Source organism: Physcomitrium patens, chromosome 16 (assembly GCF_059467195.1).
Source record: "Physcomitrium patens ecotype Gransden chromosome 16, ASM5946719v1, whole genome shotgun sequence".
Lineage (NCBI taxonomy): Eukaryota > Viridiplantae > Streptophyta > Bryopsida > Funariales > Funariaceae > Physcomitrium > Physcomitrium patens.
Window position 1 is genome coordinate 11,672,635 of NC_143425.1, and position 26,747 is coordinate 11,699,381.

General features: G+C 35.1%; 1 long non-coding RNA gene across 1 annotated transcript; it reads right to left on the reverse strand.

Moving 5' to 3' along the window:
• Positions 1 to 7,982: 7,982 nt before the first annotated feature.
• On the reverse strand, positions 7,983 to 9,191 carry LOC141046331 (uncharacterized). The gene is made up of 2 exons (XR_012219201.2): positions 8,709 to 9,191; positions 7,983 to 8,322 (listed from the first exon to the last, which is right to left on the reverse strand). It is a non-coding gene; the product is annotated as an uncharacterized LOC141046331 (long non-coding RNA).
• Positions 9,192 to 26,747: the final 17,556 nt, after the last annotated feature.

Below are 26,747 nucleotides of genomic sequence, written 5' to 3' on the forward strand. Positions count from 1 at the left end.
TCATAATTAAACAAAAACTTCAGCCACAGGTTGAATTATTGCTGTTGGGCAAAACGTCCCTTGCTCTATATCATCCATCCATAACCAATAATTCAACACCTCTCCAGAATCATGTTATTGTGGCCATACCAATTACATTATTAATAATCATTAAAACAAACAATAAAAAAAGGTCGTGTCAAATAAAGAAAATGTAAAATAGAAAAAAATCCTACTCAGACACAATGTGCTACAACTCAACCCTCTTGCGCTTTATTTGAATCAGATAGTTGATGTTCAAAAGATGAATTTCATTTCTAGCCTATTATTACTCAGAAGTCAAGTGCTTCTACAAAATGTTTGTGCTTCCACATGCAGGCTTCAAACATCCTTGAGAATCCTCTGGAAGGAATCCATTTATGAAAATTATGGCTTGGGATTACTTTATGTCAGGGTCATAACTAATCATGTATTTCATACTTCAACTTGATGGTTTTAATATAGATGGATAATAATAGTAATAATAAAGCTCATACTGGAGTGAATGTTTTTGAATTGTGCATGTTGGGTACTATTGATCCTTTCCATCATTAAAATGACACCAAATCTTTGTTGAGAACCGGTTCAAGTCTTGGAGTACAATATTCCTCAACTACAAAGTCATGTCCACTACTTCAGAGTTTTGATCATTTACTTCAAAACATTGGCATGCATACTTTGTGGCCATCAACCGCAAAGCTTTTGGACATTCTCCACACTCAAGCGCTAAACTCAAATACTAGACTTATCAATTAGAAAGTTGCCTCTAAATGCTGAAATTTATTTATTTATTTGAAAGTACCTCAATTGCACCAATTAGTTGCCAGGGGTACATTTTTCTCTGTTAATCAACTAGTATCCCTCCACTCTGTACAAACTTTGGCCATTTTTATTTGTTTCTGACATTGTTGTGAAGTTGGCCAAGTGCTTCAATTATTGATTCATTAATCAAACTTTGGACAGTAATCTAAAACATGAATTGAAATGACCAATTTTTAGGTGGCAAAAATCTGTGACAAGGTTTGTATTGTCTTTTTCTCTATATAATTCACAAAAAATAAAAATAAAAATGCTCTTATCTCTCAACAGTTGATGATAACCAAAGGGTTTTTTTCTGGTCAACTTAAAATCATTCTTGTTCTATATTAGTTTTCACACCTACAAAGTTTCAGATATCTTTTAATTTCATGGTAATAAACTAAAAATGGAAGGTGCTTTGAGTAATTAAGATTTTGTATTATATTTTCCAGTACAGTGATATTCTGTTACATATTTTCAAAACTTCATAGTACATTATTTCAAACTTTATTACAAAAAGGCGTTGTCTTTACAAGGTAATAATCTAAGGAGATTAAATTAAAATAATAAAATGAACAAAAATCATTAGATCATATAAAATTACAATGTGTATAACTTCAGAAAACATGAGCATGTAACTGAAGCATGGAAACATGTATTTTATGTACAAACATGATTTTTTAAAAACAAAAAAAAACTCAAATGCTTCATATCTATTTCTGCAAATGGTATAAATCGTTTAAAATTAATTATCAAGAAAAAATATATATTATAAAGAAGTATCCAATAAGAGTAAAAAGAATAAATCCATTCGGTGTTGGAAAACTAATGTCATTGAAAAAATTAGCAAAATAACTATGGGACAATTATTATTGTCATTCCAAGCAGTAAAGAATAACATGTTTTTTTCTTTATCTTTTGATGCATCACAATTATTCTTATAAACTATTAATCAACATTGCTCACTTTATTATAAAAGGAATGGACAACACATGACTTGTTGGCCTTGTCCTTGGAGCACATATTGACTGTTCAGTATATAATCATCTATATCAAAATGCTATTTACAACCCATTTCTCCATTAGAAGCCTATTTGAACAACATTAGCATATTTTTCACAGCTTCATTAATATGTTCGCAGCCAAAAACAGAATGTCACAATGATACTAATTAATGTACATCATCCATACAATAAGATCTACCACCAAAGTTAAAATCAAATCTAACCCATCACAACAACAACTTTTATTGATGAACTATTAAACCAATGTTATCCTTTTGGTGAATGGACTGCTACCTACAAAACGACTTATAAATGACAGATAACCTTTTATTCAAATTTTTTACTGCAAGATTAAAATACACCTGTGATGAGATTGAAAAAAAAAAACAAAAAACAAAACAAAACAAAACAGAGCTAATGATTTGATTGATAAAGTGATGGAAAATTGTTGGTCAATAATAGAGCTTCTTTATATACCTCGTTTACTTCTTCAATTTTTGATTGTACAAGAAAGTCATTTTTCCTTACTGAAGAGGTATCCACTTCTAAATGTGGTTTCAAAAATTTAAAAGCACCAATCTCTCCTACATGGTTTTCAACTCACAAATGGTTCCACACACAATTGTTTGTGTGCATGAATAAAAAGGCCACACAAAGGAGGAAATAATTTTTTGTAATCAATGTAACCACCTCTTGGGCCCTTTGATGTAGCAGTTTTGTAGAGTGTATTACTTTATTGATAAAGGGGGGAAAAGCAAGATGTCTACCCTCCAAGAATACATTCTCAGTCTCATCAATCAACAATGACACCCACCATTGAGAATCAGAAGGTATAGGACCTTCAGCAACAGCAGTGTGGTTTTAGGGTTTTGAGAGGGAGGTTGAAGGGAGGAGATGGTTGGGAAGCAAGGAGTGTCCATGCTTGCATTGTTGCTTTGTGAGGAAGGCTCTAGTGGCATTTGAAGTGGGGGGGAGGGGGGGGGGAGGGGGGGGGATAGAACAATAAGAATAAGAAGAAGAGGAGGAAAAATAATTAAAAACAAAACTAAACAAAAAACAAAAAAACACTCACCCACAGCCAAACAGAGGCAGACATAAGGTGGTGGTGGTGAGCTGGTTGGGAAGCACAGGTCATGGAAGATGTGTGATTAGTCATAGCCAAGAGGTGGAGTTCATTGCTGGCCCCCCATCATGCCAACATTTTTGTGCTACCCCCCTCACCTCCAGCCAACTTTGGACATTGCACCCGGCATGCCTTATCACATTCTGTCCTCTACAGCAAGAAGGTGTTGGTGGTGATAATATTGTTTTTCTAGGTGTTAAAATTGTGAGTTTAAATAATGGGCTACAATGATGGCACTTGCTTGTATTAACTTGTGTGAATGTGGAGCTTTACAACAACTGGCACAGGGACACAATAAAGTATGATCCCTATCTATACAAGTGTCTGATATTAGCCAGAGGAAAAGGAATCTGTTGTGGTTTTTTTGACAAGCCATATCCAAGATGGTTTATTGAGTTGGTGTTACAGGCTTTTTTGGAATTTGGATGCAAATACCAAATAGACATACAAATGTTAATAACAGTTTTAAAACAAGTAGATGAAGTTGAAAAGATGCCATGGCTCTCCTCTGGGGAACAATTTGATGTGTCTGCTATTGCATCAGCAGGGTTGTGGATTTTATGAAATAGTTCAGGTGGATTTAGGGAAAGTGTGCATAGCTGGTAAGAGACTGTGCCAATCACACACTGAAAGCCAATTTTTATTAAGTTCCTGGGTTGCTGATATCAAGACAAGGCAGCTAAGCAGAATTCAGAAACTCAATTTCAAAATTGCAAGGATAGGGAAAGCTTTGAGCTATCCCTGCTGAGGATCATTCTAAAGCAGTAGAATCATAGAGTTTCTAAATGTACAGATTTGTGGCAGTGCTGGAATATTGTACACATAGCTCTTGTGTGATCCCACATAGCCAAAGGACCAAAAGCTCTGCCTTGACAGGTGTGCCCTGGCTTTGAACCTGTACAGGCAAGCTCGCCATGGCAGCTCATACCTGGTATTGGTAATCGGGAAAACAATAAAGATCTCCAACATCATAGTATTTTAGACATGATTCTGAGCATGTGTTGGGTGTTTTTACAGAACATGTAGAAAGCATTTAATGAGTGAGCTGGAGTTGCACAATGTCCATGGGGGAGAGATGAGCAAATGGGGCTTTCACTTGGTGTTGAGGGAAGAGAGAGAGTTTTGAATATTGTGTTGAAGACAAGCCTTCTGAGGACAGATGCAAAGTCAATGGAAATTGACTAGAAAAATGGAAGGTCAACAGTTCTCATCATAGTAGCAGCCCTAAGTTGTAGTGTATTGATGGGAGGGATTTGCTCTGATGATTACAAATGTGATGGACCATTAGAGGTGCAGCCTTTTTGAACATAAAATAGCAACAATTGGTACACATAAACATGGATCATTAAAAAAAAGATCCTGTGTGGGAATCTGGCCATGTGTAAGCTTGATTACATCACTACAATGCTATTCATGCTGGACTTAAACATGGGGGTAAATACTTAGTGATATGGGAAATCTGAATGGGGTCGCGTCACAGAGGGAGAAAATATTCATGGGATTACATAAATGGTGCCAGAGATTCAGGGCTTGGAAGTTTGCATGAGCCTGGATTCACAATTAATTATCCTTATACTCAATGAACAACCTAGCCAAAGAGCAGAAATCAAGGCTGGCTTGGCACTAGAATGATTACAGAATTGGCCACTTCTTTTGATGAGTCATGTGACCCACTCTAATTTGATAGCTTGGTTTTGCCACTGAGGCTGGTTTATGGAATATGAGGTTGCCCCCTAGCAACAACCCTTGTAGCTACCACAGGAAAGCATTAACCCATGTCAACCCCAAGCATTCATCAGGAATCAAAATCAACATAACAAAATGGAAATTTCTTGTAGTTCATTGCTATTGGTGAGATCAAGACAAGAGTATGAATGATCACCACAATGAAGTTGAAAAAGCCTGTTTACCTAGTTGTCATCATAGAGTGTTCAACTCATCTCCTTTCTCTCATGGTTCATTGCAGGATTGAAGCCAACTTGCTAGTAGTAGTGGATAATTGCCAACAAAACCACATTCCTCTCCTTGTACATGTCACAACTGTGATGATCGAATGGTGAAATCCCAGTGGAGTTTGTTACTAAAGCTCAAATTCCGTTACCGAAAATCCACCTAATTATAGAAAAGTTGCTATTCCAGGTCAAGGTTGATGAATGAAGCAAAGAGGGGAGTCATGATCTAGGAGAGGTCGCTAGGTGTTTGCTGCTATATAGTCGCACCTTCGCAGTTGCTTGCCCTACTCTGGCAGTTCCCCACTCCATCTCTACTTCTTCACTCGTAGATGCCAACTACACTGCCCAAACTGCCTCTCGCAGTCCGCGTCCACGTATCTCGAGTTCTTGTCTACAGGACCGTCACTAATGTGGCAACTTTTTTACCTTACCTTTCCGAGGGAGCTGCGATTCCTTGGTTGATGAAGTCTTCGATGGGTGCATCATTGAGAGAGTGAGGACTTTGGCCTGTTGGTCTCGGTAGGGGTGTCGGCGACGGGAAGCGATGCGAACTGTGGGGGGTTGAGTTGTGTAGCGATATTGATCGCTAATGTAGCTGCAGTAGCATGGTGGTGGAATGGGCCGCTTCTTTCTTTCAGTTGCAGTCTTGCCTCGTCTATCATGTGCTGAGGGAAGGATTTTTGCATTGATAGTGTCTATGACGTGGTCGTCGGTGTGACGAAACCCTGGTTGTAGCGACTGGTGCATGCATCGGCTGGGATCATTTCTAGGGTGATCACCAGTTTTAGGAAATCGCAATTCGATGCCATAAGCATTGGAGTTGAGCAGGATGCCGAGGTTGAGGCGCTATTGCAGGCGAGAAGGTGCGATCGACTACCAGATGCCTGGTGCCAATCCTGGTACCCTGAGACTGAATGCTTGTGCCCGCTTTCTTGCAGCGTCAATACTGTCGGGCAAGGGGGTAACTGATGATGATAAGAACTTGAGGTGAGACAGAATAATGCCGCATTCGATTTCTCTTAGTTTGTATCGACCGGCGAATCCCTCGACGTTGTCTCTGCCGCAGAGGTAAGATAGCTCTGACTGACATCTATGGTAAGTTCCTGCAGGTAGAAAGGATCCTCTTTGAGCTTGATGTAATCTCCAAGTCCTGCAGGTGAGCACTGTTAGGGTCTGTTTCTGGTGCCTTTAATCTCACGCAGGGGCATCTGGATTGTTTCGGCGTGGAACAGACAAGTACTGAACTGCTCTACACGTCATGCTGACACTAAGATAACTAGTGGTACTGCTCATCATTAGCAGCTCATAAGTTTTCTCACAAGGTTTGAAGAATATGAACCACGCGGGATGATGACAATGTTTGCCCGTGTAAGCCATATGAAATTCCACCTAATGAATGATATGAGGACCAGAGCCCTGCAGCAGCTAAAGAACAAGATTCGTTCCTCCTGGTGAACTTGACTTCATGAAGTTGCTGATAACACGAGATTTGGTGTGAGCAGATGTCCGATGGATTCTATTCAATTGGATCCATACGATGGAGCATTAACCTTGATTTTTTGTGGTAAATGCTGTGCTCTTTCAGTGACCGAGGTTCAGGCCAGCTTCTAATCCCTGAGGCAGATTGCCTGTCGAATGCCTCCTGTGTTATGATATTCGTCTGCTGCAGGTCGGCTTGGAGATTGGATGGGACTTTGTCGTGGGGATTGACGCATGGCACGAAGCTAACATCCTGAGATCAGTTGCTTCGGACCAGGCTTCATTCCCCTTGCCTAAGTTGCATCATGTAGTGCTCAAGACAAGACTTTCGAAGATCTTCGGTGTGTGTGGCGCTTTGTCGAAGATGTTATATATATGTGACATTGCCGTGAGGAATGACGTGTGGCCCGAAGCCATATCTTGGGTTGCCTTGATGAAGCTCCGGACCAGGCTTCATTCCCCTCGGCAGAGTTGCAACAAGTGGGAAAGGGCTGTCCTTTAAGTTGTGCAATATCCTGGTACCTCACGGTCAGAACGTTGATATGCGCAGTACAATCCGAGAAGCCGTGAGGAAATGACCAGTGGCTTGACATCATCTTTGCATATCAAACTGATATCCGGGCCGAGCACTATTCCTGTTCTTAAGGATACGTGACAATACTGCGAACAAGATTCGGTTGAAGCCGACGGTCAGTTTGTGGCTAGTATAAAAACTCCAACTTGGGACTCAGCAGTACGGAATGGGTTGTATATGTTAGGCCTCTGTTTAATTCGCGGCTCCGGATCGGGCTCCATTTCGCCCGCCTATGTTTTATGCTGATTCACATTTCATGAGACGATGCTAAGCGGAGAGATCGTGCAATTCGTATATGCCAAGATCTGATGCTTTGTCAGCATGTCTCCAAGTTTCGACTCGGGCATGACTTCTCTCCGCTCAGTAACATTCAGAGCATCGACGGTGACTTGTTCAGCAAGACAACGTGCGTCTGTTTCCCACGGTCTAGAAATTATCATAGCACTGAACAGCAGGTGCCTGAATGATTCAGCTCTAATAGAAATTTAGAGAGTAGTCAGATTGTTACATGCCATTCTGAATTTTGAAAAGCGATAGCACCAATGCTAACAGTGAAATTGAGCATGTGTCGGTGCAGCATATGTTTTGCTGCACACAGTTATCAGTTTCGCTGTGCAAGGATTTACTTAATGTTGCAACTGTTCTGATAGGTGTGAGGAAAGCAACCTCTTCTAACTGAGACGATCAGTAAACCATAGCACACTAATTCTACTTCTCAATACTGAGCAGGTCACTCCATCGCAACTGGATCTACGTTTAGTCTCTCATCAGTACCGTCTTTAAGGAGGAAACATGCTTGAGAAATGACCTTTGTGTGGAGGTTGTCTGCTTCCAACCTTGGCCTTGGTGATCATGTTAGTGAGCAGGATGAGTGTGCGGGAAGTGGCAGTTGCACCGTCACTTTGCCAATTCCTCGTAGAGGAAAGGATAAGTAGATCAAGTACAAATGTGAGAAGTGGCTTGTATGCAAATATATGTGACGTGAATGATTGCCCAGATGTCGGAAGTGGGAAGTATGCGTTGTACCATAGACGATTAAGGCAACACGGAGCTTGTTAGATTATTCAGTTTCCATTCCCATTTGGTAGATCGCTACCGATCTGATGTACAGCCTCCACTGAGGAGAAATACATGTCAGTACCTTACTGATCTACTTTCCCTTTTCGATTGCCATACTGCGTCCTTAGCAACGCTGATGTTGTTAATAATAATGTCTCTTGATGTTTCAGACTGCTATATCATGCTCGCAATGATAGGAACCATCCTTAGCACCCGGACACTTACTTGCGTGATCCTTGCTTCTGATCAGTTGCACGCAGAAATTGCGTCCAGAGAAACTTCAAGTATGGTTCAGTTTGTTCATGTAGTTCGTGGCTGACACACAAAGAATGACTATCAATGCGCAGCTTCATAATTGTTGCAACTTTCACTACAGATTTCTCTTCTACGCCCTTCAACATTACTGTGACCGCCCTTTCATGTACCGAGCAAGTTAAGAGGAGACAATGAGCGTCGTAATCATATTGGTGGAACTTTGTTTCATTGTCAATAATCAATACCTCTATTTCTTAATTCAAAGAACTCTGTTTCTGACAGTGAGTTACAAAGTTATCAGTAGCCCATCTGAAGAAAAAGGATTCGAAATCCTTATCCACCACTGCGTTTGATGTAACTCAGTAACGAAGATGTGACATGATTTGTCAATATACGTGGAAGATGAAGGAATCTGATAATGAAGCGTCCATCTCATTGAATCTTACCCCATATCTTAGTTTGCAACTAATATCATGTCTTCTGCCAAACTCTACATTTTGGCTGATAGCATCCATGCAATCTCCTGATTTGCAGAAGCATTATTCTGTACCTATAATTGCCAAACACTCTTGCCGGTACCTCAACCGCCCCCATGAACCCTGCCATCGCAATTTCATTGCATCTTTAGACTGAATTATTGTGCCTGTTTTCTGCACCTGTTGCGGAAGTTGTATTGAAAACAACCGTCGAAGCCGAAAATCATCCAGTCCAGTTAACAACACATTCATTTTTGCCCTGCACTATCGTCGTTGATTGTTAACTAGATCATAAAGTATTCTTTTTCACTATCCTAAACTAATTAAAAATCTTTGTTAGCCAACAGTCATGAACAATCTCCATCAATGTGTGTCAACAAGTCTGATAATTGGAGAGAAGATACATGATAACTTCAATGCTGAAATACTCTGCATCACTAGATGTCATGAATATTAAATTGAATGTTGAATTGCACTACGAGTTTCAAATTGAATCTAAGTTAGTTCTGAAAAACGTAATTGACATTTTGCAATATATAATGAGAATATTGCTCCGTGCGTTAGAAAATGGAAAGCGCACTCAGAGGAGGCCAACCATAGGGGTGTACTTTGATTTGATTATTTGTGGGCTCAATAGAATCTTAGTGCTAACTTTTAGGGTTGTGAACCACTGATACCAACATCCAAAAACCAGATAGATGTGTGACAATTCTACTTGCTTTTACATGTTGCTTTAAAATTGGATGATTTTTTTGAAATTTTGTCTTTTTATCAAATATCGTGAATAATAATGAGAAAATTAAAAAACTATTCTATTTTTTAATTTAATATTTATCTATAATTGCTGTAGATCTTTTAAGAACGAAGACAATAAAGTAGATCTTAAAATAATTTTAATGATAATATATATATATATATATATATATATATATATATATATATATTTCTTATATGCAAGACTTGATTTGAATGTTTTCAATTCTTTTATAATAAATAAATAATCAAAATTTTATGAAATTAAAAAAAGCTTCAAATTTAAACAACGTAAATGATAATTTAATCTAAAATATATGTAAAAATTATTAGTCTATGTTATTTATATAAAAATCATAATAATTGTAATTTATTGGATTATTATTATTATTATTATTATTGTTTTATCTTTTGTAAAATTTCATGTATCATAATTTGTACATCTTTGTAAAAATTAAAGTTCAATTTTTTTTCAAATATTTTGTTTTACTCAAATATTTATTCTTATATTTCTAACCATATATATTTTTTAAATTTCCATAGTGTTATATAACATAATCTTTGAAGCTTATTAATATCTTTAAAATTATGAAAAAAATTCAATATATTTAGATACATGATTTTTTTTAATATGTCATGTAATTTAAATCTATTATTTTTATATAGGTTTGTAATATTATGATTTTGATTTTTAATATTAATATAAATTTGTATCATAATAGTATAAAAAATTCAATCTAAAAAGTGTTTTAATAAATTAATATTTTATAATAATAGTTACTTTTTACTTGTATAATGAAACTACAAAAATAAAATTTATATTCATCTAAAAAATTATAATTTATTTATTTATATATCTATATATCTATGTATCTAAAATTATATATATATATATATATATGAGAATAAAAATTATAATAATATAAGTATAATAAGATTTTTTTGTATTTATGATTATTTTAAAAAAATTAAATTTAATCACAACAAACATATCAATTAAAAGAGAAAATTTTGAAATATATATATATATATATATATATATATATATATATATATATATATATATATATATATATATATATAATATCATTATTTTGAATTATCCAAATATTTCTTTATTAATTCGTTGTTATACATTTTTATTGAAATTTTCTATGCATGACTTTTCCTTCTGTTTTTTACTTTTATTTTTTGCTGATCTATCTACAAATACTTGTATATAATTTTTTTTTAACTTTTAAAATAATAATTATCATTTATATTTTTGTCTTTTTACTGTAGATGTATTAAGAAAATGCACAAAGTTCAATATAGTTTAGATCTATTAATTTTGTAAATTCATTTGTGTGTATGTATATATATATGTATTCATGCAAAAAAAAATTCTAAGAAATACAATAATTTTATGTACTATAATTCTTTGAAATACAATAAATTTAATTTTAGTATTAGATTTTATTTAAATTTTTTTATAATATTAATATGTTATTATTAATTAATGATGATTATTATTTTAATATAGAAAAAAAATTTGATTTCAAAATAATGTCTTATAAGGTTAATATCAAATTTATAATATATTTAAATCTGATTATTTTCATATAAAATTTTATAAATTAACATATAAACTTTAAGAATAATTTTTTAAAATTATGCTTATTTAGTTTATAAATTAATATTAAATTTTATCTGAAATAAAAGCACTTATCTGAAATTTGTGTTCTTGTTATTCCAAAACATTTATCGTTCTTTTGAACAAATAAAAATATAATTACCTGAATTTGCACATACCAAAATCTATATATATATATATATATATATATACATATTATGTATTTATATATTAATTTAAATAAAATATATATTTAATAATTCTTTTATGAATATTAGCATAATTATATCTTAATAGATATATTTCTTGATCACTTTTTATTACTATAATTATTATATGGCTATTTAAGCAATCAAAATAAAAATTTAAAAATTATTTTAATTAATATTTTTTTCCATACAAAAAATCTTACAATTTTTTTTAAGCATAGAAATTAAGTTATTACAAGAAAATAAAGAAATTTATAATTATAAATTAAATATTATTAATAGTAACTTAAAAAAATCATAAACATCATGTAATAAATATCCAAGATTATTGAAGTAAATAGGAGTAAATTTAAATAAGAAAAAGTAGGTAGTACTATATTAAAAAGATAATATAGTTTTTAACAGCTTCAAGGAAGTATCTTTGTAGTAACTTAAATGTGTAGACCTTTATAGATATGCTATGTATCTACTAAAACTTGTGCCATATACTTCTTACTTTGACAAAGTAATATTGGAAATAAACTGTAATTAAATTATTGGATCACAAGCCTTGCTATCTATAATTAGCTTCCACTATATTTTCTTCATAGTCAATATATATAGAGGCAAGATTAAAATCATCTTTGATCTATTCATTTCTCATGATATTATATAATATTCTTCTTTAAAAATGACACATAGTATTCTACTAAAATAAGGCCTAATATATCTTTGTAAGTTAATAAAATATTTCTAAAAAGAAGTTTTTTCTATTGTCAATAATAATATATTTGTTTAATTTCTTGCTAATGCAAAACTTATAGTTGTGCTATATATTGAACAAAATATTGAAAAGCACATGCAATGATATAGCTTATAATATTCACAAGATACAAGAACAAATCTAAAACTCTCTAATAAAGCTTTACAACTAAAATAAGATCGGTTTATCTCAAGTGTCTAAGACCCTTCAAATCTAAAGCAATATAAAACCTTATCACAAAGTAGGACAAACTAGACTAGAATAAAATTGAACAAAACTAACAAAATGAGACACAAAAGACTAAATTGGTAATCAAAATTAAATTAAAACAAAACAAAACAAAAAAGAAGATACAAAACCCAATTATATTAAGGAAAAGAATCCAAAACCATACTTGACCAAAAAGGACAAAAGGTCTTGGCCAATCCTATTTATACTTTATTGTACTACCTTAGATTTTCTAAAATATTCTTAGATAGTAGGCCCTATCTAAATGACAGCCTTAAACTCTTTCAAGAATGTTCTATGGTAGTGTCACGGACACAGAAATACAGACTCGAGATCTAACAGGAAGTTCAAGAAGAACTGGCAAGAACTAGATTAATCAGATGAATACAAGAACAACACCAGAGAGGTGAGCTAGAGCTCCAACAGATGTGTTGTCGAGACTGAAGAACTCTTCAGCCTCGATTCCAATATATACTCCTATTTATGAAGCTTCTCAAACAACTTCTACCAACTAAGAAGCTTCTAGAAGGTTCCAGAGACTTGCTTCTAAAAGATTCTAGAAACTTGTCTCTAGAGGTTCTAAGGACTATGTCCTTAACATCTTCTACCAACTACGAAGCTTCTAGAAGGTTCCAGAGACTTGCTTCTAGAAGGTTCTAGAAACTTGTCTTTAGAAGATTCTAAGGACTATGTTCCTAACATCACCCCCTCCTTTAGCTTCAAGATCTCTGAGAAGCAATGTTGTTGTTAATCAGTACCAACGCAAGAAAATGAAGATCTGTCGCATAACGTCTGCTATGAATTCCAACTGTTATTCACGAGGCAAGTGGTTCATTGGTCTTTGAAGCCAACGGTAGTGGCCGACGCCTTCGACTTCTGACCAAGCATGAACTTCCATGTCCTTATTGTGAAATTGTCCTGCAAACACGTCTTCTGGCTGACCATCGTAAGCAAGCTCGAACTCAAATACAATAACCAATGATCGGTTACTTGGTATCTTCCGTCATCGTCGTGGTGTAGGCAGTTCTTCATCTCGAGGTCGCCTTCGTGAGCTAGTTGGTTGAGATAATCTGACTAGCATAGTATCTATCTCTTGGCTATCCATATCAGAAGACCAAACTATGGCTACTGAAAAAATTCTACTTTATCTTGGAGAAAATAACTACATTAACTACAAATTTTGGTGGTGCTCTCTCCCTTTCTTATATTCTTGGATAAGCAAGCTTCAGAAAGAAGCTATCGTCGAACTAGCTTAGATTTATGAAGATGTTGTTGATGAAACTCCTGTACCTTTTGTGGCACATTGGCGAGATTTTTAGTTGGCTCCCACGTTCGCTCATTAATGTCGTAGCCGCACCAATGAACAAGATATTGCAACTTGCCCCAACTTCACCGTGAATTCAGCACCTTTTCAACCTCGTATTCCTCGTAGTTCTCGATCTCAATACTAGGTGGCGGACATTGCACTCTTCCAGAAAAAGACGACTCTCGATAAGGTTCCAACAGAGAAACATGAAAGACTGGATGTACCTTCATAGAAGTCGGTAATTCCAGACGGTACGCCACTGGATTGATTTGCTTCTAGATGATAAATGGTCCCAATCTTCAATAGCCCAATTTATCACATGGTCACTCGATCTTGATATTCCGTCGAAGAAGCCATACTTTATCTCCAATTTTGAAAGTAGGTGCTTGATTTCGAAATCTATCTGCAAATGCCTTGTAGGATTTTTGAGCGGATTGTAATTGAAGCTTCAACATATTTTGAAGCTCTGATAGTTGTTTCGCAAATCCTTCAGCTGTTGGATTGTTATTTATTGACGGACTCAATAAATCAAGGTTCGGATGATACCCATAGTTGGAAAAGAATGGTGTGTATTGAGTCAATGCATGGAGGGTGTTGTTATATGCAAACTCGGCTAGTGACAGATATATGGTCCAATCGTCTTGCTGATAGTTGATGCTGCATCGTAAGTATTGTTCCAAGACTTGATTCACCCATTTTGTTTGGCCGTCAGTTTGAAGATGAAAAGCCGAAGAAAGCTTGATATTGTCACGGACATAGAAATACAGGCTCGAGATCTAACAAGAAGTTCAAGAAGAACTGGCAAGAACTAGATTAATCAGATGAATATAAGAACAACGCCAGAGAGGTGAGCTAGAGCTCCAAGAGATGTGTTGTCGAGACTGAAGAACTCTTCAACCTCGATTCCAATATATACTCCTATTTAGGAAGCTTCTCAAGTAACTTCTATCAACTAGGAAGCTTCTCAAGCGACTTCCACCAACTAAGAAGCTTCTCAAGCAACTTCCACCAACTAAGAAGCTTCTCAAGCAACTTCCACCAACTAGGAAGCTTCTAGAAGGTTCCAGAGACTTGCTTCTAGAAGGTTCTAGAAACATCACCCCCTCCTTTAGCTTCGAGGTCTCTGAGAAGTAATATTATTGTTAATCAGTATCAACGCAAGAAAATAAAGATTTGTCGCATAACGTCTACTATGAACTCCAACTATTGTTCACAAGGTAAGTGGTTCATCGACCCTTGAAGCCGATGATAGAGGCCCATGCCTTCGACTTCTGACCAAGTATGAACTTTCGTGTCTTCATTGTGAAATTATCTTGCAAACACACCTTTTGGCTAACCATTGTAAGCAGGCTCGAATTCAAATACAATCACCAGTGATCAGTTACTCGGTATCCTCTGTCGTCGTCGTCATGTCGACGGTTCTTCATCTCGGGGTCGCCTTTGTCAGCTAGTCAATTGAGATAATTTGAGTGGCATAGTATCTATCTCTTGGCTATCCATATCAGAAGGCTATTGAAAAAATTCCACTTTATCAACTACGAGTTTTGGTGGTGCTCTCCTTTTTTCTTATATTCTTGGATGAACAAGCTTCAGAATGAAGCTATCGTTGAACCGGCTTAGGTTTATGAGGATGTTATTGATGAAACTCCTATATCTTTTGTGGCGCATTGACAAGATTTTTAGCTGGTTCCCACGTTCGCTCATTAATATCGTAGCCGCACCAATGAACAAGATACTCCAACTTGCCCCACCTTTGCCGTGAATCCAACACCTTTTCGACCTCATATTCCTCGTGGTTCTCGATCTCAATACTAGGTGGTGGACATTGCACTCTTTCAAGAAACGATGACTCTTGATAAGGCTCCAACAGACAAACATGAAAGACTGGATGTACCTTCATAGAAGTCAGTAATTTTAGACGGTACGCCACTAGATTGATTTGCTTCTAGATGATAAATGGTCCCAATCTTCGATAGTCTAACTTATCACATGGTCGCTTGGTCTTGATATTCCATCGAAGAAGCCATGCTTTATCTCCAATTTTAAAAGTAGGTGCTTGATTCCAAAATCTATCTGCAGACGCCTTGTAGGATTTTTGAGCGGATTGTAATTGAAGCTTCAACGTATTTTGAAGCTCTGATAGTTGCTTCGCAAGTCCTTCAACAGCTGGATTGTTATTTGTTGACGGACTCAATAAATCAAGGTACGGATGATACCCATAGTTAGCAAAGAATGGTGTGTACTGAGTCGACGCATGGAGGGTGTTGTTATATGCAAACTCGGCTAGCGACAGATATGTGATCCAATTGTCTTGCTGATAGTTGATGCTGCATCGTAAATATTGTTCCAAGACTTGGTTCATCCATTCCATTTGGCCATCAGTTTGAAGATGAAAAGCCGAGAAAGCTTGATATCCACCTTCAGTATCTCAAAAAGAGATCTCCAAAACTTTGATACGAACTGGCTTCCTCGATCTGATACAATATCATCTGGTAGTCCATGATATCGATATACATTATCGAGAAAGAGCCTTGCTATGACTTCACTGGATAATGTCTTCTTGCAAGGAACAAAGTGCGCCATCTTTGTAAGCTGATCTACCACGACAAAGATGCTGTCAAATGAGTTCGATGATGGCAGGTCCGTGATGAAGTCCATGGAAACTCAAGACCATAATCAACGTGAAATTGATAATGGTTGTAGAAGTCCATAAGGGCGATGTCGAGGATTCTTGGATCTTGAACAAATGTCACAGGAGAGGACAAAATCTTTCACATCTTTTCACATTTGAGGCCACCAAAAATCTCGAGAAATAAGCTCCAAGGTCTTCTTGAATCCAAAATATCTTGCAGCTGGAAAATCGTGGCGAGATTGAAGAACTCAAAGTCGTGCTAGTTCTTTTGGAATATACAACTACTCCTTAAAATATAAAAGATCTCCCTCCACCTTGAACTTGTTGTCATTGGTACGCTGCTTGATATCAATGGCTACTGGATCTTCAATAGTTACGGCACGTACTTGGTTCAGGAAGTCAGCATCAATTGGCACAATAGTAACACAAAGCCGAAATTGCTGTGGCTTCAACAACGTCATACATTGTTGATCAAACGCTGCTTCTCCAACCTTTGGTACAAGATATGATCTCCTCGATAAGGCATCAGATAGTCCTTGCTGCTTTCTAGGTCGATAAGTGATAACAAAATCGAATCTAGATAGCAACATACTCCACCGAGCTTGATGTCAATTTAGAACTCGAGTCGACATGAAATACTCCAAATTCTTGTGATCAGTGTATATGGTCACTGGGTGTGCAGCTCCTTTAAGAAAGTGACGCCATTCTTAGAAAGAATCCACTATAGTAAGAAGTTCCTTATCGTGGATCTCATAATTGATTTCAACAGCAAAGAACTTTCGAGAATAAAATGCAACCGGATGGAGCTTCTTTTCTTCTATCATTTGTGAAAGTATAGCTCCCAAAGTAAAATTCGAAGCATCAATTTCTAAATAGAAGGCCTTTGTAAAGTCTGCATGTACTAAGATTGGAGCCGTAGTAAATGCCGTCTTCAGGTCTTGAAACGCCTTCTCTACTAGAGGTCCCTATTCCAGCTTATCTTTGCATGTCAACTGAGTAAGAGGAGCAGCAACTTGAAGAATATCAGAATATCATCTAAGTAGATGACAACATAATCATCAAGGTGCTCTCGAAAAATGTCGTTCATCATATGTTGAAAGACTGCTGGAGCATTGGTAAGACCATAAGGCATGACATTATATTCAAAATGGCCATACCTTGTATGGAACGCTGTCTTCCACTCATCTCCTTGTTTAATTCGTACGAGGTTGTAAGCTCCCTTTAGATCAATTTTTGTAAAGATCCTTGCAAGTCCAAGTTGTTCTAAGAGACCAAAAATCAAGGGTAACGGGTAACGGGTAACATGTCTTCTTTGTTATCTTGTTGAGGCCTCGATAGTCCACGCACATTCGCAACGAGCCATCTTTCTTCTTCACAAATAAGATGGGTGCCCCAGTTGATAATTTTGAATGACGGATGAAGTTCTTGGCTAGATTCTCGTCGATGTACTTCCGCAACTCCGCCAACTCCATCTGCAATAGATTGTAGATTGGGCCAAAAGGTGGTTGTGCTCCTTCTTGTAAGTCTATGGTGCAATCATATGGTCGGTGTTCCAATAGTTTGTCGGCATTCTTCTTTTGAAATACATCTTTAAAATCCTTATATTGCTTCGGTATACTTGTTGTCAAGATCTTCTCTCCAATAGTTGGAGCCGCATAAATGACAAATGGTGTGCCTTCCTTGGACAATCTTATAAACGCTCTTGCTCCAATGAATAAGGATTTTTCTATTTGGGGTTTTTTACTAGGCTTGCTCTTGGATGATTTTGTAGAAAAGGTCATCTTTCGCAACCTCCAATCTATGGATGGGTTATGCTTTTCCAACCAGGAAAGACCAAGAATAATAAGATTTGATGGGATTCTAATAATATTAAAAATAATATGGCTACTATGGTCCTTAAACGTCACTTCTATAGGTTTTGATTCATGGGTGACACTACCAGACAATAAAGGTCGTCCATCTATGACCTCAACGTGAACAGGTTTGGATTTTTGTACTAAAGGGATCTTATGACGCTTCGCAAATTCTTCATCTAAGAAACAAGCAGATGCTCCTGAATCCAATAATGCTAAGGTTCTCAGTTTCTGAGGGCCATTAAGCAAAGGGATTGTAAAACAAAGGGCAAGTTGAGAAGAAAGAAAGGAACCTGATTGTTGTTATGATATTTCACTGTCCAATCACACGGTTCCTATTGTGGCTGGGCATCCTCGTTTTCCTGAACAAACATGCCTCTAGTCCTGACAATACGTCGATTTTGCTTCTTGGGGCAGTTTCCAACTTTGTGGCCTTCTTCACCGTAATACAAGCATAGACCTTCGTCCATACACCACTTTTTTTCTTCTAGAGTAATGAATTTGACACATATCATATCAATTTGCATGTCTTCTACCTCTGAATGTGAATTCATGCTGCTTGCTGACATAGTTGGAACGTGGCGAATCGTATGTTGTCTTGAATGTTGGTCTTGGTGACGTTGGAATAGGCGATTATTGCACTTCACAGCTTGGCTAATAGCTTTGTTGAGCGTTTGCAGATCAGGAAGAGTTAGCAGCAAATCCTTCACATTGTCCCTTAAATCCCAATAGAATTGACTCATCAATGCTTCTTCGCCTCAGTTGATGTCGCATGCTAATTGCCTGAAGTCCAATGCATAGACTGATATAGAGCGCATCCTTTATCGTAGTGACCGAATCTTTGTTGTAGCCCATCAAACCTTGTCGTGTTCACCAAATGCTTCCACAAATGCCTCGAAAAAGGTTTCAAATTTGTTTAGTATGGATGATCGTTTCTCAAACAAAGAAGCAAACCATGATAGAGCTTACCCTATAAGTAAGGTTCCAACAAGCCCAACACGTGACTCCTCTGTTGGATAGCATTCGGGCTGTAAAACTGTTATCAACCTAATTTGATTGACAAATCCTTGAAATTTGGAACGCGTACCATCGAACTTGTCCGGAAGGCTAACTCGGGGCTCCTTATGTTGTAGAACCAACGGTGCTTGTCAAACCTGATGCAAAGTTGCTTCTCCAAGTATAGAAGTTTGAGGCTGGTGCAACCTAGATTGTGCCATCCCAGATGCTTCATCATTATGAAGCCTTGCCACGACTCCTTTAATTTCTGCAGTTCTTTGTGATAACGTATCGAGGGCATTCATGATAGCATCGAACTTGGACTCTAAACTTTCTGTCATACTAATGTCTTAGCTTCCAACCATTCTAAGAGAAAGATAGAAATGATTCTACAAGAAGACAATATTGGTTTAGAGGAGGGTACTCCGCAACCTCTAAAACGCCTTAAGAGCTTCAAGAAAAGGGGTAATCCACTCTCTCCAAGAAGAATAAGACTCCAATATTGTAACAAAAGAAGTATCAATTTAGAGGAGGGTAATCCGCAACCTCTAAAATGCTAGTACACATTCAAGCAGAGGGGTAATCCATACTCTAACGAAGAAGAAACTAGCTCTGATATCTGAGGTGAGTTCAGTCTTGACAAACTGTCACGGACATAGAAATACAGGCTCGAGATCTAACAAGAAGTTCAAGAAGAACTGGCAAGAATTAGATTAATCAGATGAATACAAGAACAACACCAGAGAGGTGAGCTAGAGCTCCAAGAGATGTGTTGTCGAGACTGAAGAACTTTTCAGCCTCGATTCCAATATATACTCCTATTTAAGAAGCTTTTCAAGCAAATTCTACCAACTAGGAAGCTTCTAGAAGGTTCTAGAGACTTGCTTCTAGAAGGTTCTAGAGACTTGCTTCTAGAAGGTTCTAGAAACTTATCTTTGGAAGGTTCTAAAGACTATGTCCTTAACATCTTCTACCAACTACGAAGCTTCTAGAAGCTTCCAAAGACTTGCTTCTAGAAGGTTCCAGAGACTTGCTTATAGAAGGTTTCAGAGACTTGCTTCTAAAAGGTTCTAGAAACATGCCTCTAGAAGGTTCTAAGGACTATGTTCACAATAGGTAGATCGTACCTAGTCCATTAACCTAACTTCAATTCTAGAAACTTCCATTTTTTCTCAAAGATGATTCTAGATAGTTAGAATATAATGGTTGGTGTTGATTTAGAAAGCGCTTTGGCTTGGTATGAAATTCTTTTAGTTGCAAAACATGGAAGACTAGATGGACTTGAATATGTGGCAACATCTTGAGGTAGTATGTGACATCAAAAATCATTGCAAAAATATAGAAAGAACTAAGCCATTGATGTAGTACGGTCATATACATTTATTTTAATTGTTATTTATATGATTAGATAAAAATAGGTGAATATAGATTAATTTCATAAAGTCTTCTTAAGAAGCTTCATCGATGTGATTTTGTCATGGACATACATATGTAAGCTAGTAATTACCTTATTAAATAGATAGGAATAGATAGAAGTAGGTAAAAGTGAGTTAATTCTATAATATCTTCTAAAGAAGCTTTCTAGAAGTATTATAGATGCTGCTTTGACTTTATAGGTATCCATTGTTGACTTTTAGGTTAAAAAATTGGTCAACATATTAACCATGTGCCACACATATTGGTAGCTTGACGAATAAGCTAACTATATGGCAAACATATAGAAAAACTTGTCTTGTAAGTCAAGGCATATGTCCTACAAAGTCAACACATATTAGAGGTCCTATAAAACATCACCATATAGCCCCTACTTAGATAGTATATATAGAGACAAGAGTAAAACCTTCTTCACTCTTCTCAACTCTTTTCTTGTTTCTAGTCCAATTTCAAGAGTCTCAAGTTTTTTTGTCTTTTGGTTATAAGCCATTCCAATTTCTTTTTAATATACATACTTCTTTATTTCTATTTTGTTATTTTTTCTTTAAGATGGATTTCATTGGTTTATGCATCATCTTCTAGTTCATGTCCTTGATAGATTGACAAGCGTACACTTATAATATCAAAGCTTTGTCTTTTTTTTTATTAAAAGTAGATTATTCTTTTCTCTTGATAAGACATAAGCGTATTAGAAGTTGTCGATTACCTTCGTATAAATTGATATTGTTCTTAGTATTTTCTTTGTCCTCAAGTTCTTTTTTTTACTTTTTTTTTTTATTAGTATTAGATATTTTTTGAGTGTTATTATGGCAAAGTATGTTGAAATGAAGAAAGCAATGATACAAATGCATGAACAATTGAGGGAGTTGATGCTTGCAATACATCAACTTAACTTACCACCACAAGGATCAACAAGAATGACAAGAAGTGAGGATATAGAGATGATTAGAGCTACTTCAACATCTGTACCAAATCAAGTCCTTTCACCTATGATGGAACATCCTTCAAGTATTAAAGAACCAAAAATTATCCTATTTGAGAAGTTTGATAGTATAAGATCCAAATTTTGACGATTTATCAATAAAATATAACTTGTGATTGAACTTCAACCTCAAAGTTATTCAACTCTAGGATCACAAGTTAGATTCATTAGTATATTTCTTTCAAGTTGAGTACTATTGTGATTTTCATCTTTTCTTGAATAACAAGATCTAATATTGAATAATCTAGAGGCATTTTTGGCAAAATTTTAGTCCATATATGGAAAACATAATGCAACTCGTGTTGCAACCAATAAGATCCATATTTTGCGATAAGGCAATCAATCTGTAACATTATATGCTTCACATTTTTGACAACTTACAACTAATATCAAGTGAAATGATGCTACACTTATTAGTTAATTTTTCTATGGATTATAATATGAAGTAAAGAAATTGATTCTCAACTTACCTAATCCTCAAACATTAAGTCAAGGAATTGACTTTGCTGTGAAGTATGATAATCAACTTTTTGAATTTCAATCTGAGAGTTGCATAAGTGGACCTCAACATACTACAATTTGATGGCAACACCAACATTTCTTCAATACATATATTCAAAAATAGATGATATGCAAATTGATGTGATATATTTTAAACCTTTTACCAAGCAAGAAAATACTTGTTGCCGTCAAGAAGGATTGTGCTTAAATTATAGAAAATCTAAATACACTGCTCAATATTCTCCAAAGAAGCAACAAAATCATAAAATGAGGAGCATATTTGTCAAAGAAGACAATGTGTTGGAAAACAAGTTTCTCCACTTATAATAGAGATTGTTGTTGTATTGCGTGGTTTTCTATCTAAGAATACATTGGATACCTAGCTGTAGAGAGCTTAGTTTTAACTTATTGGCCAAGCTCCAATAAATTATTTAACCTTAAAAGTAGAAGACAAATAAATACTACAATATCAAAAAGATATTGTATTAATAAATCCTTTTATATTTAAGAAGGTTTGTACATAAGGCTTTCTAAAATATCTAAAAAAATTCTAAAATTCTTGGATATACTAAATCATAGCTAACCATTCGCTGATAGATTAGGTTTTCAATAACTTCAAAAGAAATCTACAATCTCCTCTCAAAAGCTCACCTTTATATAAAAATTCAACCATAACTCCATATATCCATCTTTAATATATATATATATATATAGTCTTGGCTCCCAAAATATTCGTTTACTTTATATAAAATGCTCAAGTTATAATAAAATCCCTTCAAAATATAATATTTCTGCAAAGGATTTCTTCTTCTTGAACTTTAGAAATTCATATCTCTTGATCCAATCATTCAGATTTTGCCAAATTTACAAGTATTATAGAATTCACCCTTAAGTTTCACCTTACAAAAATTCAACCATAAATTTTGCTACCGATCATCTGGCATCTTAAAATCCTAGCAAGTGCTCTAAAATCCTAATTCACAAGCACCTAAGTACTATTTTCGTCATATCTCTCAAATCCAAGACCCAAATGTCACAAAACTTATGTATAAAGTTTGATTACATGAAAATAAACATTCTTGGAATTTTTTAGCCAAAATCTTGTCAAATTACACAAGATATAATTCAAAATACAACTACTAGCAATTCGGATCACTTACAACTCCTTAGATTCCAAATGCTGACTTCAACTTCCAATAACTCCTTTATTCTAGCTCAAAATTCATTAAACAATATGCGTAAAATATAGCTAAGAAAGTGCTTTTTTTAATTCCACTTGTCGATCCTCTGTTGCTTTCCGTGTACATACGTTATATCCAAAAGAGTGATAGTAGATACAAAATCAACACCTTAACTTTGAGTGCCTATATCTCTTTCATATAAACTCCAAATGACTCAAAATTTGTACCAAAATTTTAGCCAAAAACCTAAACTTGCTGACCTTAGCCTCCAAAGCTCAAATTCTTTCGAAAAACTAACCCTAATCTCTAATATGGCCTCGGGCAGCCTCCTCGAAGTCCATTGGTCATGATTTTTGACCAATAGGAATGGAGATTTTCATCATCCATCTGCATAGATATATATATATATATATATATATATATATGCCCTAAGCTCTCTTTTTGCCACCAAAATCCCTCTTCAATTCTTTTTTTTATAAGATTTACTCAATATATCTCCTAAATACTAAATTAAAGAACCAAAATAAGACTTCAAGAATCACCAATGTCTAATAAAAGTGACTCTAAATATTTAAAGTTACTACCAAAAAAATCAATCTCAAAAGCCATTATTAAAAGAAAATAAAGTTATACAAATTCTAATAGTAATCTTTTTAAACAACCTCTTTTTAAAGTAGTAATTTAACTACACTCTACAACCAACTAAAATCTAGTAACATGGCTCTTACCATGTTGCTAAGTAAATTATACATTAAATATATAATCACATTATTTTCACATGGTAGCCAAACCATAATACGACAATACTTTATTTGTCCATCTGTTTGGAGATAAAAGACTATACACATAACAAGTTGTATGTCTAGTAGCTTAAATAAGGTTTACCAATAATTTCTTATGAAAGGTGGATCTTGATTTGAAATGATGGCATGAAATAATCCATAGTAACTAAAGATAATATTAAAGAAGACTTGTACAAGTATCAGGATATCAATTACCAAGCACACTATGGCCAAAAGAAGTTGCTTTGCTAGTTGATCCACAAAGATAGCAAATGGGTAATGAAATCCATAATCACCTACTCCCAACATGCCATAGATAGCAAAATTGACCACAATAATCTAAGAGATGCTGCATTGCATGCTTAATTATATTGACATGGCTTATAGGAATGTATAAAAGCTCAAACATCATGATCCAAACTTACCCAAAATCACGTCCTTGATATCCATTCTAGAGTCTTTTATCACCCTAGATGTTAAGATATAGGAATGTCATGTCCTTCTTAAAGTATGCGCATCTGAAGTATAATATTATTAGATACATAAATAGAGTATGCCATCACTAAGACTGTAATCTTTATATAATATATTGCCCACCTTTAGTTGATTGCTAATCATCTTAAAATAAGCATCCCAATACATAGCTTTTTTCTATTCTATCTCTTTAATTAGATTTGAAATGATACTATTAATAGTAGAAACTTCTACTTTCTTTTTTAATTTATCTTTTAAGTTTGGCATGTGCAATAAGTTGTTTGGCACAGTATGTTGTTGCCTTTGCTTGTACTCAAGCTGAATATCAAAAAGCTATAACTATTCTTTCCAACAATGATATCATGATTTCATATTTTTTAAATATAAATCATGTAGCAAGGATTGATGGTCAGTTTGAACAACCACTAGTTTTTTCAATAGATAGTGTCGCCATTGCTTTATATTGAGGTATATAGTCTCTTTTGAAGGTATGCATATGCTTCAAAAGAGACTATATACCTCAAAAAGGTGACTTTCGACTTCCAAAGTTCACATTTTCATTGCTTATAATAGAAGCAACTATCTTGAAGCTAACTTCTTGTAGATGTTTTTCATGCTCTTCAAGGATTTTATTATATATGATGATATCATCAATGAAGACAACTACATACTTTTTCAAAAGGTTTCAAAATAATCTATTCATGTGACTGATGAAAGAGGTTTGAGCATTGGTAAGGCCAAAAGATAAAACCAGCAGCCATTTCAAATACTCATAGCATGTACAAAATACCATCTTTTCTACATCTTTTCTTCCAATAGGTATGTATGAATAGCTACTCCAAAGATCCAATTTACTAAAGATGGTCGCATCTCAAAGTTGGTCAAGAAGATCATCCATGTATGAAAGTAGATATGTATTCTTGATAGTCTGCTTATTGAGGCCCTGGTAGTTAATGCAAAGCCAAAGTCCACCATCTTTCTTGGATACAAAGAATACAGGTGCTTCCCATAAGGATGTCCTTTCTCAAATGAGGCATTTTTTTAAAAATTTGTTCAATGTCTTTTGCAGCTCTTTAAGTTCTTTTGGTGCTAGGTGATAAATTGGTTGATTTGTTGGTTTGTCATTGAGAAATAGTTCTATTTGAAAGGAGGTAATTCAATCAAGAGACATGCCATTAGGTAGGTCAGTTGGGAAAACATCTCAATATTCTCATATGAGTTGATTTGCATGTTCTTTTCTTTTGACTACCTTTCATACTATTGATGTAAGATTTGAAATCACCATATATACCAATTGCTTATGCTATATTTGTTTCTTTATAAAGGTCGTCCCTATCAGTAAGTCTTTAGTTGCATATTATCTTTTTTCTTTACTTAATGTGGAGGTACAAAGAATCACCTTGTGACTACCATCTTTAAAGGAAATTATCCTTGCTATCTAATTAACTTGCTTATTTTCCATCTCTAGCAATGGCATATCAAAGATAACATCATATCTTAGCTATGTCACCTTCAATCTCTCCTTCTTAAGACAAAGGTATGAGTCAACTTTAAGGTTTTTTCTTCACATGTCTCTCTCAATACTTTCTTTTAGTCATTTGTAAAGTATATACTTCCTTCTTTGATTTCTTTGATTTTAATTCTAAGTTAGTTAGAAATTTTAGTAAAGATGCAATTTTCCATAGAGCCACAATCTACAAGTACTTGACATGGTTGTTTTCTTAATACTTCTGTTAGATGTACTAATTAATTCTTTTTATAGTTATTTGAGGCTATGCTATTTGTCTCTGAGAGATAGTAGCTATTCTTAATATTGGCCCTTGGCGCCTTTAATGAGGAACCTCTTTTTTCTACTTTGTCTCATTATCAAATTGGTGAATTTTGAAACTATGAATCTACTTTGTTTTGTTGGTGCTTGAATTTTGATATTTTGGATAACCTTCAATCTAATAGCATGGCTTCCAATAATAGAAATACAATCTATTTTGTATCAATATTTGTCATCTTTGTCATATTAATGATCCTTATAGGGCATCAATCTCTATTGATATTGGTTATTATGCTATAGTATTAAATAGCAGTATAGAACTTTGTGCTATAGGTCATGCTCCATGATTTATAAAATCTATAGCACTAACCTTTTCTATAATCTGAATTGCCTCTTTGAATGTTTGTAGATTCTTTAGTTCTACCTCTTGCTAGACTCTAGATTTCAAACCTTGTAAGAATTGATCCATCATCTCTGCCTCCGAAACATTACCAATTTAAAGTTATAAGGACTTGAATGAGGAAACATAATCTTACACCAACCTAAATTGTATAAG